Source organism: Callorhinus ursinus, unplaced genomic scaffold (genome assembly GCF_003265705.2).
Source record: "Callorhinus ursinus isolate GAN/ISIS: 27379988/994484 unplaced genomic scaffold, GSC_fseal_2.0 scaffold1, whole genome shotgun sequence".
NCBI classification, from domain to species: Eukaryota; Metazoa; Chordata; class Mammalia; order Carnivora; family Otariidae; genus Callorhinus; species Callorhinus ursinus.
The window spans coordinates 45,598,335-45,612,361 of record NW_027397063.1 but is presented as its reverse complement, the minus strand read 5'-3'; the positions used below and the strand labels follow the sequence as shown (position 1 = coordinate 45,612,361).

Genomic DNA, 14,027 nt, shown 5'->3' with positions numbered 1-14,027 from the left:
TTTCCATATTTTAACAAACTTCAACAAGACTTTGAGAGATCATTTAAAACAACATAACCTGAGTTGGAGTGGGGACCCATTAAGGCAAATGTTTTGCTAAGAAATACAGATTTTGAGACAGAAATCAAGGTATAGGCAAACCATGCTTCTCTGAGTAAAGCATAAGTGGCAGAGTCTCCAGGAAAAAGTGCTACTTAACATATTTTATAAATGCTCAGGAAGAGGGAGTGCAGAAGAGAAAATTCCTTCAAGGATACAAAGACAAAGGTTTTTAGGTAGTTTAATAGTACATTAAACAACTGGCTCTGTAGGGGACATAATGTGACATTTGATCTTCTGGTTGGGTAACTCAAGAGGAAAGACCTTTAAGAAAAAAAGAGAACAAAAATTACTTATAAAATTATAGACTCTCACATGATCTGTCCAAATAATTAATATTTAGCATCTTTTATGTGCAGAGTACATGCACGCACGTTCTGGAAAGCGAGGAAGTTGCATTATAAAGTACCCCAAGGACGTGGGTCCATTTTGTTGCTAAAGTCAAAAAGGGAAATGAGCTTACTTGTCACTAGAATGAGAATTAGAAACAAAATGGAAAATATTGTTCAGCCTTTGCACAAAATCATGTTGTGTACACATCTGACAAACAGCGTCAACTTTGGACACGCGGAAATGTAGAGAAGCACCTGAGGGAGAATCTAGTGGGAGGAAGAGAGCATCTTCACCTGTGTGGATACACCTGCACCTTGAACATTCAGCTTGGAGAGACGGACATTCATTCAAAGAAATCCCGAGGCATATTAAAGAGTTCACGTGGACCTAATCTCTAGCCTTCCTTTCTTGTCAAATTTCTTAAATAATGTATATATTTCACATTTCCAATTTTGATTTTCCCCCCTCTATTTCATTCTTCAATCATTTCATCAAGTATCAGCACTCATTGCTCTGGAGAAATGACTCTTTCAACAGGAATCACCAATTTCCTAATTCCAAATCCAATAGAAAATTTTTTCTTCTCATTTACTTGATCTTTTCTCCCTTGGCCATTCCCTTCTTAAAATTCTCTCCTCCCACAGCTCCCAGGATGCCCCCCTTCCTGGCTTTCTTTCTGTCTCCTTGATTATTTCTTGTTCCACTAATTCCTCTCCTCTATTTGCCCCTTCAGTTAAGTTATCCTTGCCTCCAGGATATCCTCAAGCTGCATGGCTGCCCATGATCTGAACCATGCCAAGACGTCAGTGACAACCTTCTCTACTCATTTCCAAAATTCTTCGCTCTCCCCATCATCTCTACTCTGAGCTCTAGATCCATATTTTCAGTCCCCACTAGGACATCCCAGTTGTCTGTCCCTTACAAAGAAAGACAACATGCCTAAAGTCAAACTCAAGGTTCTCCCTGCACCCCTAACCTACTCTTCCTCGATCTCTGTCCCAGTGAATGGAACCACTGCCAGAGCCCTTACTGGCACACACTGGGACTTGGGTGAATTGCAAAAAGGTACCCTTCCCTAGACTGGTTCAGACCTACACTAGATTGGACCATGGTACTCAGGGAAGACTTTAACTCTCACTCCCCTTCTGTGGGATGTCTTTGTGGAGTGTGCACACTGCACCGCAGTATGCAGTCGGTAGTCCCCCCACCTCCTGATCACTCAGAGTTGTACTCGTAGAGTCATTATCTCTGTAAGTGCTCACGCATTGGAGTTCTGTTCATTTTATATCAGAAATATCTGTACTATATGAAAAAAAAAAGCTTTTGCCTAATAGACCAGTGTCTCCATTCATACAGTATATATTAACAAGGTTTAATGTCTTCCTCCTTTGTTGAAATAAATAAGCATCAATAGAAGTTCTAATATTTTTGTCTTAGTCTGCCTTAATGCTGTAACAAAGTACCATAGGCTGGATGGCTTAAATAACAAATATTAATTTCTTATAGTTCTGGATCTGAGATCAGGGTATCAGTACATTCAAGTTCTTGGGCTGGCCCCTCTTCTGGGTTGCTAACTGCTGATTTCCCATTGTGTCCTCACACGACAGGCAGAGAGCAGAAGGAAGCTCTCTCACTACTCTCAGAGAGGCGCGAAGCCCATTCATCAGGGCTTTACCCTCATGAGCTCATCCTTCTTTCCTCCCAAAGACCCCACTTCTGAATATAATCACACTGTGGGTAGCGTTTCAACATATGGACTTTGGGGGGACACAAACATTCAGTCCACAACATTTTTCTTCCCTTGGTGCAGTAGATCATTCACCAGTATAGACTTATACCACTTTGAAGACTACTGATGATCGGGTTCAGACTCTATAGCGTAATGTACGAGACCTTTAACAACGGACCATAGAAAGCCTTCCCAGCCCCATGTTCCATTCCTCTATGGTGGCTCCACCTGGAGCACAGTATTTGGTGTGTGTTGGGTGGATCCACATGGCTTTCTGCCTCTGTACATTTGCCCATGCCATGGCTTTACCTGGAATCGCCTTACCCGTCCTTTCCCTGGTGCACTTTTCCCTGTCTTTCAAGGCTTCACTCAAAGGTTACTTACTTTGTCAAATTTCCTTCATCCTCCTCCCGCCCTCTCCCACCCCAACCTCCACCCAGGGAAAAGTTACTACTTCCCTCTACTGTGACCCCTAGTTCCTTCTACATGAAATATGTACAAAAAGCCTTTCATGTTAGTTGGTTAGTTTTTTTTTTTTTAATGACTTTCTCTTCCGCTACGTTTCACTCTCTCTGAAATAGATGTCTTACTCAGCCTTGTATACCATAGGCTTAGGATTGTTTGACGCATTATAGGTGCTTGTAAAGGTTGAATGGATGAACAAAATGAATGAATGAATATGCTTAATTAAAGTTCTCTTCAAATATACTGGGCTTTCCCAGGAAGCAGAACGTTTTCTTTCCCTGGTCCAGGCAGAGGCTGGTAGAAGGAATTCAAACATTGACTAGATGTGTAGTCTAGATATGCTTTACCATACCTGAGCAAAGCGTGGGGGCCAACAAGCAGCCTCCAACTTCAAAATACGTCATCCTCCCCCACCCCGGTAGCACACCTTCAGTGTTAGCAGAAAGTATTGAGGTCTTATACATCTGCTGCTTAATTTTGCCAGACACTAAATATGCTAAAAGTACTTCTGTCTCCTAATTCCATTGTTCATTGCAGTGGTTTTGAAATATGTCCACAAATCCTTTGCTGCCCTCCCTCCCTTCAAGGACAGAGCCTAATTCTCCTCGTTCAGAATATGGGCTGGACTTTCTGACTCACTTCTAAGAAATAAAACCAGGTGTAGAGGACGGTATAAGGCTTCAGAATCCAGAATTTTAGATTACAAAAGGTATTGTGGTTTCTTCCTCATTTGCTTGCATTCTCTTGGATTATTTGCTATGGGGAGGTTAGCTGCCATGTCAGGACATTCCAGTTCCTTACAGAGATGTGTGTGAAACTTGAGAATCCTGCCAACAGCCCTGTGATGAACCATCTTGGAAACAGATCCTCTGGCCCTAGTCAAGCCTTCAGATGACTGCAGTCCTAGAACATTTTGACTGAAACTTGATGAGAAACCCTGAACCAAAGCCAGACCCCAGAAACTCTGCGAGGTAATAAATGTTTGTTGCTTTAAGCTGATAAACTTTGGGGGTCATTTTTTACACAGCAAAATATAACAAATACATGCATCGAGATTTTTTATTTTGAACAACTCCCAGAATATTAGAAATAGGCTCTCATTCACTCGACAATCCTCTGGAAAAGAAACCATTAAGGGGGAAAAGAAAAGAATATTTTCCAAGGCAGAAAGTAAATTTATGGAACTCATTAACCCCTGAGGTATAATAATGTGAATGTATTCCTACATTCAAGAAGGGCTTAGCTCTATTTATGAATGAAATTCATTTATTCATTCACTCCTGAGTCACTTAAGAGCCCCTATTCTGTGTCAGTCACTGTGCCTGATGATGGTAGAATCCTACTTGGTTATTAAGGAAAATGATTTTTGCTCAGAGGAGGCATCTGTAGTCCTCTGAGTTTGAAGTAATGGCAGACATCCACGCCCTCCTTCAAACTCCACCAGAATGGCCCTCTCAGAGAGGAACTGGGATGTGAAGTACGGAACTCGGAGAGGATTAATTATGCCCTCCTAGTTAAGGTTTTTGAGTTGATCACTCACTGACTTCTAATGATAAACCCATCATTTTTATCTCTGCAGCATCAAGTGGAGTTCTTTTCATTTTCAGAGACAAAGTGTGCCCTCTCCACAGAGAGCGGCAGACATGAAAAGGAAAGGTGCATATGAAAGAAAATCAGTAGAATTGAAAACCTAGAGTCTCATCATGCTTTTCCCAGCCAGAAATTTTCAGACACTTTAACAGGAAACTTGTGGCACAGATGGAAAATGAATTTCGTCTAAGTTAAGCAAAGTAAACGAGAAAAAAAAAAAAAACCTCAAAGATCACAAAGCTGTGTAAGAGGTACTCGAAGGACCCTGATTATATAAATGCTTATAAGCTCTGGGTGTTTTCATACAGTGCTATTAAGAAACCTGTAATTAAGGTGTTGGAGGTTTTCTTAAACACACACACACTCACAGAAAAATCAATCCCTTCTTATAAAAAACAGTGGTAGGTGTGTGGAGCAGTTTCTTTGCCCCAGGAAGGAACTGTGCTTCACATGGAAATGCAACCCCCCCCTCAAATCAAGTCAATGTAACCTATGGAAAAATGTAATTTGCTGTACCACCGAGAGCTCAAAGGCAGCAACACCTCCCTGGGAGCCCTCCATCTCTCCTACAAACTCCATTCAAAGATGTATGGGAAACCCTGTCACTGAGCTGAGGAAATGTGTTTTCTTATCCAGAGCTGTGGAGAGCATCTGTGTGATGCTCCTGTCACCATCTAACCGGATAGGTGTGCAAGCCGCCTTCCTGCAGCTTCTCTGGGGTGAAGCCGCCGAGCCTCAGCTGGGCGAGGTTTCACGCAGGGCACAAATGCAACCTTGACGTTTTTTTAGCACAGCCAGGGCCAAACTGCCAGAGCTCTTTTCCCAGTGCTGAATCACAATTAAAGTGTGTGAATAATTTAGACCCGCTGTCATCAGAAAAAGCAGTTCAGACCATGGTAAACGTTAGTAACTCAGACTCAACCAAAAACATATGATATGGGGAGACCTAGAATTCCATATAATTTCTTTAGGAAATGACTCTCAGAGTGTGGCCCCTGGGCCAGCAGCATCTGGAACTCAATACAAATGAAAATGCCCAGGCCCCACTCTAGACCTCCGGAAGCAAAACTCTGGAAATGGACCCAACGGTCTATAGTTTCACCAGCCTTCCAGGATTCTCGTGTATGTTGAAGTGTGAGAACCACTGCCTTAGAAGTATGAGTCATGATCCCGTTCTGCAGCTATTTGCAGAATAATACAAATGGTAGAGGAGAACCTACTCGGTTGTTTCCTAAGGTTATAAAGGAATTCAATTTTCAGACTTTCAGGTGAAAACTTATGGCTTCTTGTCTTCCCTAACTAGCTTCAGGAGCTATGGTGAAAATCTAAGGGTACTTCTCCTGATTTGTTAGGCTGATAGCTCCTGTGATTTGTGAGGCCTGGGTCGGTTAATCTCGAACCTTCTAAAAGGCCTCACGAGTCTAGCTGATCACATTTCACATTGGAGTAATGCCTACCTAGAGGTGAGGGACAATCAGGCAGATCTGCTGCAGTGTTGAGATTGTGTCACTGTGTTTTGACTGTGAAAGTCACGATGGCCCACACACAGGAAAATTCTGTCCAGCAATGAACAGTCACTTCCAGGCATCACAGAACAGCACTGGTTTCAGGACACAGACAGGAAGAGAACTGTGATATCACAGCATCATGCCTTCCTGTCACTCAAATGTCACTTAGAAAATGTGGGCTTCCTTCAGAATTAAAAAGGAGGAGGACCCACCCCTTCCACTTACATAAAATAGCCTCTCAATTCAAGGCTTTCACAGCTATTAAGCTAATGTTAGTACACGGCTTCTTGACTTACAACTTCTAAGAACTAACTAACTGCATGTGTACGATTATTATAAGCAACAGGAAGCAAAAATGCCAGTGCACACAAAAACCACAAATCAAATATGTCATTGTTCTCCTTGACATGCTTACTCTGTTCCACAGAGGTCATTAGTCCCAGGAAACTGACCTGTAATTTCTTGAATCATAATGATCCAGTGACACAGCTCTGAATGTGAGATAGTTTATTCTCCCAATGTTTAGTAAAAGAGATTTCTACAATCACGTCTCTTCTATAATGGTAGTCAGAAATGACTAAAAACATGGTTCGGAGATCTTTTGAGGTGCCATATAACATAATACGTAACTATCATTCTGGTTTTGACAGGGCTATTTTTCTAAGAGAAGATTCCAGAATGTCTTGTAGTGGTAATTACTATGAACACATAGGAAGATTTGTTCCTCCCTAAAGGTAAGGAAGTGGTGGAGGACTCCATACCAGAAGAGAAGCTCCCAGGGACACTGCCCAACCCTGGTTCTACAAAAGATTCTCAGCCATATCAAAGAGATCATTATCTCACTATTCCTAGAACAGGCCTGGGAGAAAAAACAGTATTTAAAACTCCTGGCCTGATTTTCTCAACAACATTACGATTTCTATAAATGCTATCACCATGATGCCCCAGACTGCAGGCATCTCAGGAAATGCTCTATTTTAGCCCCCATGTCTACAGTGGTAGAAGTGCAGCAGTTTCCAAAAGCATCTCAGTTTCTGTCCTGTTCTCAGGCAGTGGGTAACATTATTATTTGATTAATGCAACAGTAATTCTCAGCACCCCTCCCAGCTTTATCCCGATCCACCTTCTACCATAGGGGCTGAAAAACTAAAATGGTTTGCTTTCCCAGATTCCCTTTCAGCCAGGAGTGAGTAAGCATGTGACCCAGATCCCGCTAATGAGCCCAAAAGAGGCTTTTGGAAAAGCTTGTGGGATAATACAAAAGCCTTTGGTTTCACCCATTCCTTCTTGCATACAATACTGGTGTTGGAACATTATGCCCCAACTGTAGTGGCAATCATGTGACCTTGAGGATAAAAGCAATTTCGGTGAGAATAGTCAAGGAACAGATGGAAAAGAACCCGAGTCTCTAGAGATGTCACTGAGTCATGGGATTGCCCCTGGAACTACCTACTTTGAACTCACTGAGATGTAAAATAATCAAATGCCCTCACTGATTAAGATACCAAGTGGCTTAGCTATTATTGGCAACCCAAGTCATTGCTATTTCAAAAAATATGCCATGGATCAGAAATTGTGCTTTAATTTGGGGTTTAGAAAATAACAATGTACATGGCTCATCAATAAGTTATATCAAAATTTCACCTGGAAGAACTTCCATATGTGTTCCTTTCTCCCCATTCATGCTGTCACCTTACTTGGTATGGGGATCAAAACTTGTCATTGGGGACTGATTGTTTATGTCCTCCCAACATTTATATGCTGAATCCCCAGCCCCAAATATGATAGCATTTGAAGCTGGGGCCTTTGGGAGGGAATCAGAGTTAGAGGAGCTAATGAGGGTGGGGCCTTGGTCCCATGGGATTAGTGCCCCTGTAAGAACAGACACCAGAGAGCTTGCTCTCTCTCTCCCCACCGTATGAAGACACAGCAAGATGGCAGACATCTTTAAGCCAGAAAGAGACACCTCATCAGACATCAGCCATGCTGGCACCCTGATCTCTGACTTCCAGCTTCCAGAACTGTGAGAAAATAAATATTTATTGTTCAAGGCACCCCATCCATGAGAGTTTGTATGGCAGCCTGACGAGAATCATACACATGCTTTGGCCTATGAATCTTTTTATAAGTAAGTTTAGTATTAATTTTTCTTTTGGAGATGTTACAGGCAACAAATTAAGAAAAAGTGAAACAATATTTTTTATCAGTTTGTATATATCAGGAGGTTTAATTCTTACCTTCCTTATAGATAATAACAATTATTGTTGTTGACACTGTTGTTACAGATGAGGAAACCAAAATCTGAAAGGTTAAGTAATAAAATGTCCAAGGTCTCTCTGATAAGGGTCAGAGGTAGATCAGCTCTGTGATCTGTCTTATGGCAATGACTCTATTTTTTCCTCCTCATCTAATCAGGAAAGGATGCTGTATTTTGTCAAATGCATCAGTTAAGAGGATCATATGGTTCTTGTTTTTTCTTTTATTAATGTGCCCTATCACTTTGATTGATTTGTGATGAATGTTGAACCACCCTTGCCTCCCAGGAATAAATCCCACCTGGTCGTGGTGGATAATCCTTTTAATGTACTGTTGGATCCTACTGGTTAAGATCTTGGTCAGTATTTTGGCATCCATGTTCATCAGGGATATTGATCTGTAATTCTCCTTTTTGATGGGGTCTTTGTCTGGTTTTGGGATCAAGGTAATGTTGGCCTCATGAAATGAGTTTGGAAGTTTTCCTTCTATTTCTATTTTTTGAAACAGCTTCAGTAGAATAGATATTATTTCTTCTTTAAATGTTTGGTAGCATTCCCCTGGGAAGCCATCTGGTCCTGGACTCTTGTTTTTTGGGAGATTTTTGATTACTGCCGCAATTTCCTTGCTGGTTATTGGTCTATTCTGATTGTCTATTTCTTCCTGTTTCAGTCTTGGTAGTTTATAAGTTTCCAGGAATGCATCCATTTCTTCCAGATTGCTTAATTTGTTGGCATATAGTTGCTGGTAATAATTTCTAATAATTGTTTCTATTTTCCTCCTCATCTAAACCATCTTTCTCCCACATTCTTAGAGAACTTGGCTTGTTCCATTCATGAAACTCTTTAAATGGTCATTCAGTATCAGTATTTGTATATAAGAAAAGTCTGTACATAATCATTGGCAACATAATGAATACAGAGCCAAAAGGTTACTGCTTTACATTCCTCCTTCCTTTTCACAGCGGGAGCCCTGGATGCCAAGGACTCCAAACCTGAGACCTTAGGTCTGAACACTGAGGAACCAACAGCTGAAGTGCCTGGTGCTTGATGAGGAACTTACACTCCTGTTATGAAAAGTATACGTTCAGAATCATTACTCTTAGTTAGGGTTTTTATAACAAAAACTATATTTAAGTAAAGATTGATGAAGATCTTTAATTAAAATTACAAAGTAACACGTTAGTGGGTTACTAAGGTTAAAAGTTGGGAATGAAATATTTTGCAAAATTGAGTCATTTTCTCACCATTTAAGATGATAGGGTATAGAATAATATGTCCTTGAATAAGACTGTGAGTAGAAATTTGCCATGTCAGAGATTCTATAAAACTCTTGTTGCACTAAGGACATTTCACAGATATTAATTGTTGTTATCACTTATTAAAAACACCAGTGATGAGCTCATTAGATATAGTGTCCAATCTAAATCTTAGTAAAAAAAAAAATAGCTAATGAAAAACAAGTTTTCAGGAAAATACCTCAAAATTATTATCTGCTAAGCTAATCTAGAAGGCTTAATGAATATTTAAATATATACTTATTAAGTATATTTATCATATAATAACAATTGCACTTAGAAAAGATAAAACTCAACATATCTTTTGTCTCATTTCTTTACAAACCATTGGTATCATTTTAGGTAGGCGAACCTAAGAAAGGAATTAAAAAAAAAAAAACCTTTAACTCGAACACTCTGGTACTTTTTAAAAACCACCTTGCCCTTGTTCTGGCTGCCTAAAAATAAAAATGATTTAGAAGCAAGAAGGTTTGAAACAATCTTTAAGTCAAGTAGTATATAAAAGAAATTATAGGGGGTAACATGTTCTATGCTATGTGGGAACAAGTATATAAAAATGTCAAAATAATAGCAATAAAAAGACTATAAACTTCATCCTCATGTCCAGTCAGGAAATGAAAGATCTTTGTACAGCCTGTGCTTTGAAAAAGTTAAAGTGCCATATGAGTTAAAGACATTGCAGAGGCAGGTCATTACTCCTTCTCAGAAAGGATAAGGGGAGAAATGCAGACAACATAAAAGTGGTTGTTTTAGAACCTTCTTTCCTTTCCTTTATACATGGGCTTTCATGGGGAAAATAAAAGGCAGACAGGTTTTACGCTCATGTGTCTTTGGGTGTGGGCTAGCTCTGGACAAAAGGCCAGTGGACTCACACATCCTCCTTCATCATGTTTCTTGTACTTTTCTTTCTCTTTGCTGCTGTGCCCCCTCCCTCTGCATGATTCCGAGGTAGAGGGCCTCTCAGTGTAGTCCCCATCTCTACCTGCCCCCAGGAAGCACCCCTATGCCCTCATCTTCTCTTTCCCTGACCTTCCCTACCAGCATTCACCTGCCCTGAACTCCATTCTCAAGAGTCTTGCTAGGTAACTTGCCAGCTGGATAAACAATACACACAAAAATGCTTCTCACTGATAAATGCCCGACCTAGAAGACATCTCCTTTTAATGCTTCATGCCATCAGGAAAATGGCATAGACATTTCTGGCAAAGCTGCCAAGAGAGGAAAACTCTGTGGGCCTTTGAAATTTTTCCTGTTAAACATTTTTACCCATATTCCTAAACTCTCTCTAACTCAAGCAAGACTACGTCTTCCTAGGCTTAGTCTCACTTCCTGATTCCAACAGGAAAGTCCATAAAACACTAGGTTTTATATTCGGAGGTCTCCCTACCTTGAAGATGCCTTCATTTATACTTCATGTATATATACATACGTATACATATATATCATTTATACATAATTAATAGATATATATATTAACTACTAGTTTAATAAATTGAGCCTTTGGGCTTGGTAGGAATTTTATCTATGTGATTGTATTTATTTTCTACTGCAGCACAACCAATTACCACAGAGTTACTTAAAGCAACAACCACTTACTAGCCCATAGTCCTGTAGGTCAGAAGTCGGGGCAGGCTCAGCTGAGCTCTCCGCTTAGATTGTCACAGAGCTAAAATCAAGGTGTCAGTCCCGCCTGGCTCTTTATTTGGAGCCTCTGGGGAAGAATCACTCCCAAACTCATTCAGATAGTTGGCAAAATTCAGTTTCTTCTGGTTATCAGACTGAGGTCTCTACGTCATTGGTGGCTGTCACATAGGGACACTCTCAACCGCTTAGCAGTCCCTCTCAGGTCCTTGTGCTGAGGGTCCCTTCATCTTGACAGCACCTTCACATTCATTCCCCAGCTTCCAAGATCCCTGACTTCTTCTGCCAGCCGCCAGAGGAAACTCCCTCTCTTTATAGGGTTCGTGTGATTAGGTTGGCTCATTTGGATGATCTCCTTATCTTAAAGGTCAACTGATTAGCAACTGTAGTTACATGTTGCCATGGAAGATAACAGAACAACACGAGTATCATTGGGGGCAAAGTTCATGGGGACCATCTTGGAATTCTGCCAACCACAGTGATCTTCTAGAAATGTGCTTATAATGCTTTAACAGTCATCTTTGTTTTTGCCCTTTTTTATAGGTGATTTATATACATGTCTTAGCTGTCTCCAGCAGAAAGATAACTCCTTAGGGCAGAGAAGTTTTTTTTTTCTCAATAAATTACCCTGGAAGAGAGATAGCTGAAACAAACAAAAAAGTAACCTATAAAGAGGGTGCTGAATTTGTTATGTCTAATCAGACAGCAAAGAGGTAAGTTGCAATTTAGGTAGGGGATTTAGAATTTTGTCCATGGAAATTAAATTAAATAATAAGTTGAAAATGTGGGTGAGGATGGAACTTGAAAGACAAACAAGAGGCCATATATGATAGGTTGGGTATGAAACTACATTTTATCCCAGCTGAAAACTGCAAGCTTGAAGTCTGCCAGAGATAAAACCACTCAAGCCAGATTGTAAGAAGGGACTCAGAGGGCATGACCCTGAGGCTCAGCTAGCACCATCCTTGAAGTAATATCTGGATGCTGATCCCAGGCCATATCCATTACCCTGACCCAGACCAGTAACCTCCGTCATGGGCCTAAGTTTTCAATATGCAAGCACAGCAGACTCTCTCTCTCTCTCTCTCTCTCTCTCTCTCTCTCTCTCTCTCTCCCCACACACCTTCTTTTTTTCCAGCTTTATTGACTTATAATTGAGAAATAAAACTATATATTTAAAGTATGCCACATGATGATTTGAAATATGTAGGGATGCCTGGGTGGCTCAGTCTGTTAAGCATCTGCCTGGGGTTCAGGTCATGATCCCATGGTCCTGGGATCAAGTCCCATGTTGGGCTCCTTGCTCAGTGGGGAGCCTGCTTCTCCCTCTGCCCCAGCTCCCGCTGCTTGTGCTCACTCACTTGCTCTCTGACAAATAAATAAATAAAATCTTAAAAAAAAGAAATATGTCTACTTTGAGAAATGATTAGCACAATCAGGTTAATTAACACATCCATCACCTCATATAGTTACTTTTTGTGTATGTGAGAACTCTGAAGATCTATTCTTTAGTAAATTTTGAGTATGCAATTCAGTATTGTTGATTATAGTCAACATGCAGTACATTAATTCCCATAACTTATTCATCTTATAACTCAAAGCTCTACCCTTTGACCAACATATCTCCCCATTTCTCCCATCCTCCCAGCCCTTGGCAACCACCATTCTACTATCTGTTTCTATGTTTTTATGAGTTTGGCTTCTTTTTTTTTTAGATTCCACATAGAAGTGAGATCATATAGTATTTGTCTTTCTCTGTCACACACAGCAGGCTCCTGATGATAATCTACTCCCTCTAGCTAGATAACTGTGTATGCGAATCCAGGAGGCATAAATTCAAATAGAGTTGATCTTTTGGTGTAAGCTGTTTTGTAGTTATTGTGCTGTTTTATATATGCTTTATCTGTCTTAAACTTTTCGAAATGGATAAGAGAAACTGTTTCATTAAATTAATAAACTACTTTATCAAATTTACAAGAGTTTTATAAAGATTACAAATATCTTGCATGTTAGGTTTGTAATTTTGTCTTATTAGGTGTTTGAAATAGAGAATCAGTTTATCAAATTGGCAATGATAGTTTGAAATGTCTAAGAAAACCTAGCTAATGAAGTTTCTAAGTAGTGCTGATATTTGAGAGATTTAAGGCATCAAATTTATAAGTTAGCATTCGTTAAATAACAAAGTGTTTAAAAGTGTAACACAGTATTAGATTTGCAAGTATAGTAACAAGATTTGTGAGTTAAAAGGAAAGGCTTATAGGGTGCCTGGGTGGCTCAGTCGTTAAGTGTCTGCCTTCGGCTCAGGTCATGATCCCAGGGTCCTGGGATCGAGTTCCACATCGGGCTCCCTGCTCGGCAGGAAGCCTGCTTCTCCCTCTCCTACTCCCTCCGCTTGTGTTCCTCTCTCTGTGTCAAATAAATAAATAAAATCTAAAAAAAAAAAGAAAGGCTTATAAAACTAGGGAAAAATGTATACCTTTTATGAACTGAATAATTAACACAAACATAAGAAATTATAAATATTTTTGTACAAACACCTTTTGAGATAAAAACTCAGTTACCATTATTAAACACTGAAGAGCAATAAAACCGTAATGAAGATCAATCGTAGTAGCTACTATCTATTATGCACCAACTGCATGTCAGTTCTGTGATATATGCTGAGTCTGTTCATTTATTTGTTTTTGAAGATGAGAGATAATATAAACAAAGTACCTTGCTCCTTAAGAGTGTGTTGAAGTGAGCTGAAAATGTTTTTAAATGTGAAAATATTACCTTACATACTAGTTGGAATTCCTTTGATCACAAGTAACAGAAAACTGAAGTCAAAGCATTTTAATAATAATAATAAATAATAATAATAATAGTAATAGCAACAAGAAGAAGAAAAAAGGGATTTAGTGGTTCAAGTAATTTAAGGAGTCCAAAGATAGAGGAAGTACACCACTCAGATCTCCCTTCCAAAAAGAATAAGCTGCCTACATGTGAGGAGTGCAGGTAACTGATAGCCACGGGCATGCGGGGTCCCCCACAGTCTTGAACTGGGACCATATTCTTTTCGGACAGCCCCAGGAATAAGCACAGCAGGGCAGTCAGGGCCTGGGCATTTCTG

The 14,027-nt window shown here is 40.0% G+C and overlaps 1 long non-coding RNA gene across 1 annotated transcript; it reads right to left on the bottom strand.

Annotated features, from left to right (window-relative positions):
- Nucleotides 1–279: 279 nt before the first annotated feature.
- LOC141374089 (uncharacterized) lies at nt 280–11,301 on the bottom strand. Its single transcript, XR_012380667.1, has 3 exons — nt 10,871–11,301; nt 7,962–9,043; nt 280–363 (listed from the first exon to the last, which is right to left on the bottom strand). It is a non-coding gene; the product is annotated as an uncharacterized lncRNA (long non-coding RNA).
- Between the last annotated feature and the right edge of the window lie 2,726 nt (nt 11,302–14,027).